We start from the raw sequence: 4,790 nt of genomic DNA on the forward strand, positions 1-4,790 counted from the left end.
CCTGTCCCCCTCAAGGTCCCCTGTTACCCAGCACACTTCTCCTGCCCGCAGCCCCCCCCTCCGCCTGCCCGCAGCCCCCCACAGCCCCCACCATGGGGGTGACCCCTCTTGGAGGGCGCAGGACCCCGTGGGGTGATGCCCACCTGCCCCAGCCGCCGTTGTGGGGTGCTGCCCTGCCCCACCTTCCCACCCCTCTGCCCCCTTCTCCTCTGCCCCCGTGCCCGCTGCCAGTGCCAAGCGGAGGTGCCAGCCGGAGCTTGCCAAGCGGCTCCTCTGGCTTTCTGCTCCCTGCGGACTTTGTTGGCTCGGGGGCTCTGCCTGCCTTGGCAGCCACCGCGGCTCGGACCACGAGGCCAACGCACCAACGGGCAACATCCCGGTGGCCTCCCCATGCCCTGCCAGCGTGCCCAGTCCTGCTGGTGCCAAGCCCCAGCGGGGTCACCCACATAGAGCGCGGAGCCGCTGGCTCCCACAGCGGCAGTAACGCGGTCATCGCTGCCCAGGCTGGGATTTACTGTCAAGGAAACCGGGACGAGTTGTCGAGCTGCGATTTCGATATTGTTGTTGCAAATTGATTCAAGATGTGCTGGAGTTGTGGGCTGGTGGCCCCGGGGACTTTTCGGGTTGCTGCGCTTAGGTAGAAAAGCAGGCGGAGGAAGAGGTGGCCGGCGTGGGGACCTGGTGCTGCCTGTTCTCGCATGTCCCCGTCTGCCGTTGGGCTTTGCTGGCAGGTTACGGGATTGGAGTTTAAAGGCCCGTGAAATTACTGGCAGGTTTCACTTTGACTTGTTTGGGACGACGTCTCAGATTTCTTTTTATCTCGCTTTCCGTGCAGGAGAACCTTGTCCCTGTGCATTCCCCCCGCCTCAGTACTACTTTTATTTTCTCCTTTGCCTTTATGTATTTACTGCATCTGAACAGATGCGGTTTGATTTCGCCGGAGCCCGCAGGGCAGCGGGTCTGCTGTTGCCCCGGAGAAACTGGGGTGCAAGTGCTGGTGGCTTTTGAGTGGGTCTTGTGTCCCCCTCACCCAGAGCAAACCTTCCCCACCCACGGGGCTGCCCGGGGCTGACCCCGGCACCGTGATAGACATCGGGACAAATCCCAGCGGGTGAGACAAAGTGAAAGTGCAAGAGCTCGGTGCTGGTGGGGTTTGTGGTACTGCCAGCGCTCGCTGCCGCGGCTCGGGGAGGAGGAAGGGCCAAATCCAGCCCTGGGGAGGGAGGGACAGCTTGGCAGGGAGCTGAGCTGCTGGCTGCTCACCCCTGGTCCCCGTGGGTGAAGCTGGGGACCCCCAGCCAGTCACTCCCCCCCCAGAGCTCTCCCCGCACCCGGTTTCTCCCACGCCTACACCACAGCAATTCATTTCAGGCATCAAAACAAACCCTGTCGAAAGAGGCCACCCTGCTGCCGGGCTTTTCCCCGCAGGCGGTGGGTGTAAGGAGAGAGTGATGGTGTAAACAGGCCTGCAAGGGTGCCAGACGCCCCGGTGATGGGCGCTCGGGTGAATGGGAGCAGGCGGAGGGTTTCTGGGGAGCTGGGCTGGCCGCAGCGGCTCGTCCTGCTGCGTTTCTGAGAGCTCAACCGAGCGTGGGGCTTGCGTTTGGCCCGAGATAGGTTCGGGATGGGCTGTCTCCATCCCATCTCTCCCGCTGGAGCGATCAGGGGAAGGCAAACGGGTGGATTTCCCCTGGATTTCAAGTGTTGTGACATCACCCACGTCCCCAGAGCTCTGCAGCGCTGCTCAGCCCACGCAGAGCCGTAGATTAAGGCCAGCTCTGGCCTTCAAGGCAGCAAGTTGTGTAGAGCCAGGTGGTCAAGTGAGAGGGGGGGTGTTTGTAAGTGGGGATAGGAGAGCAAAATCAGCCTCCCCAAACCCACTGGCTTCTTAAGAAAACACAGCTTGTGTGGGTGTGTGGTGTGGGGGATGTCTCCAACTTGCTCCTCTGTTGCTTTTTAATTTGCCAGTTTGGCTCAGCCAGAGGGAGGGGAGGTCCTGAGACACCCTGGGCTCTTCCAGCTTCTGTGGCAACAACCGGCAGGTCGCAGGGGGGGGTGGTACTGTGCCATCACCCTCTATGAGACCCCAGAGAATCCACAGCTCTGGGGCGGGGGGTGCTGCTCCCAGAGAGCAGAGCAGGACCGTGCCGGGCAGTTTCTGCTGTGGATTGTGCTGGCCTGACTCACGCGTGGCCTTGGCTGGTTTATAGAGATGCTGTAAATATGTGGGTGTTGTTTTTGGGGGGGGTGATAGGGGCCTGGTCGCCCTCCCTGCTTCCCATGGAGTCCCCATGCTGCCCTGGGCGTGTGGGCTGCGGCTTTCTGTTCTGCTCAGGGGTAAATCAGCAATAGTTACCCCCACTGGTGAAAGTGGGCTGCTGGAAGGGAGAAGAGGCTGGGCTGAAGGGCAGCAATAAAACTTCACGGGGCTTTCCGTGAGCGTGGAGTCAGGACGGCTTCCCGCGGCCGCGCTCGCTCTGCCCCGAGCGTGCCTGGGACCGGGAATGTCTCACGAACACGTCATGCTGTGACCCAGCTTGGAGGAGGAGAGCGAAATTGGGGTGCACCCCTCCATCCCCGCCCCTTACCCCACATCGGGAGGCCGCAGCCGGCCCCTTTCCCACCTCTCCCCCAGCACCAGCCCCTCTCCCGCCTTGCTGAGCGGTCCCGGGGGCATCGGGATGCAGAGGGAGGGGGATGCTCTGCACCACCCAACCCTTAGGAGCCCACCCCGGGCAGGCAGGATCCCCTGGGGGACCCGCATCCCCTTGAGCACCCCCCTCCCCACCTCCATGGGGACCCGCATCCCCCCGAACCCCCCACGCCGGATGCTCTCCCATTGAAAAGTGCTGTTCATTGTAACCCGGCCTTTTATAGCCGCCTCGTGCGCGGGCTGCGGGGCCGTGCCAAGAAAGGCTGCTGCCGGCTCAGAATAGCTCTTTTCATGGAGGACATCCTGGGAAGGAACAATGTTCCCGCTCTTGGGATTGTGGGAACTTTGTATTTCTGCCACTCGGGAAGCGGGGAGCTGCAGGGCGGCCGAGGGCGTCTCCCAGCCCCTCGCTTCGCTCCCTCCTGAAAATAGTCCTTGGGGTGAATTTTGAAGAGCCTCGTGCTTATCAAAGGGAGCTGAAAATGCCACCGGCTGCTTTTCCTCCGGTTGGGGAACGGTTGTTTCTGGGAGAACCAGCGTATAAATCAAATTTTCTATTTACGTTGCTGGCGTGTATTTTCCTGGCGTGGAGAGTCGCGGCGAGGAGTCCGGGGCCGGTTTCATTTTCGGATCGCTGGTTGCGCTGCACATGCTCCGGGGCTGCCTGTTCACACGCGCGTGTGCGAGCGGGGCTCGCGCAGGGCACGGCCGCCCGGTCTCTGCTCCCTCACGTTTCCCTCCGAGGCCGGGTTTGCAGCGCTGGGTGCTGGAGGGGGCCCTTCCCGTGCAGCCGCAGCCCGCTGCCGTGTGGTGGGCCGGATCCTGCAGCCCCTCCGTGGCAGGGCCACTCGGCTCCCAACCGCTCATCCTCCAGGATCTGGTGGCAGAGCTGCGGCGCTGGCTCCCAGCCGTGCCCTGGTGCTGCCAGCTCCATTGGCTGCAACTAAATCCCAGCATTTACCGGGGGTTTTGCTGTCATGAAGGCACAAATAACCCATCACCGGATCCAACCATCCCGGCCGGTGCCGGCACCCGCTGCCGCAGCAACACTCGCCAGGTTGGGCAAGACTTTGAGATCTCCTGGGGGCGGCTGGGCTGCAGGGCTGGGTCCTGCACAAGCCGGGGCTTGCCACCCCAGCCCGCATCAAAGCCAGCTCGTGGCCGGTCCGTCTCGTCCCGCTCTTCCTTCAGCTCCTGGCCCAGCACCCCAAAACAACCCCAATACCCCAAAATAACCCCAGCACCCCAAAACAGCCTTGAGACAGGGCAGGCTGGGCGACGGACGGCTCTTCCAGCAGCTGCGGGGGGGGGATGACATTAGCCCCAACCTCCCAACCAGCCTGCAGTGTGTCCAAGGATGGGCTGGATTCTCCATTCAGTGCCAATTAAAGCAATTAGCCGTCTCGACGAGTCATTTGGCTCGGTGCTGACCTGCTGGGAGCCCCTCATAGGCACGTGTGGGGTGTAAGGGATGCAAGGTCTGACTTAAAGCCGCTGGCTGCTGAATTCCGGCATCGTGGAGCGCGATGGGCTGGGGCAGGGAGAAGCCCACCCGGCAACAGGCACCTGCATCCCTGCGGCCGGGCGGAGGATCAGGATGCGGCTGCGGTCGCTCAAGTGTGGATTCAGCCGGGATAACCGTTTCCACGTGAGAAGCGTGCCGGGCAGGGGCAGGGAGGACAGCGTCGTGGTTTGTGCCGGCAGGAGGAAGCACTGAGGATGTATTTCCCATCGTCGCACCGGTTGGAAAAACCCCGTTGCTACCAGAGCCGGCCTTCGGCAGCTTCCCGCCACGTGGCGCGGGCGAAGCCCGGCTTTTCCCGCGCCGCAAACCTCTCCCAAAGCCATCGCCGAGCAAGCCTGGAAACTTGGAAAGCGACTTCCCCGCCTTGGGAACCTCCTGGCAGCCTGAGGAGCCGTCCCTGTGGGCATCCCGCGTCTCTCTGCATTTTGGGGGGAGCATCCCGCAGAACGTGCCGGCGGTGCCGGCGGCCGTGGCGGCGATTCCCGGGTGCCGGGAGGAAGCGGGAGCGCGGCCGGAGGATGCTGAGTCATGGCCAGGCTGGCAATGCTGATAGACGGGGGCCCTGCCGGGGGGTTCGGCCGGGCCGCAGCCGGGCGCACGCTCGGCATCGCC

This window comes from Athene cunicularia, assembly GCF_003259725.1.
Source record: "Athene cunicularia isolate RWA chromosome 15 unlocalized genomic scaffold, athCun1 chr15_part1, whole genome shotgun sequence".
In the NCBI taxonomy this organism is placed as follows: domain Eukaryota; kingdom Metazoa; phylum Chordata; class Aves; order Strigiformes; family Strigidae; genus Athene; species Athene cunicularia.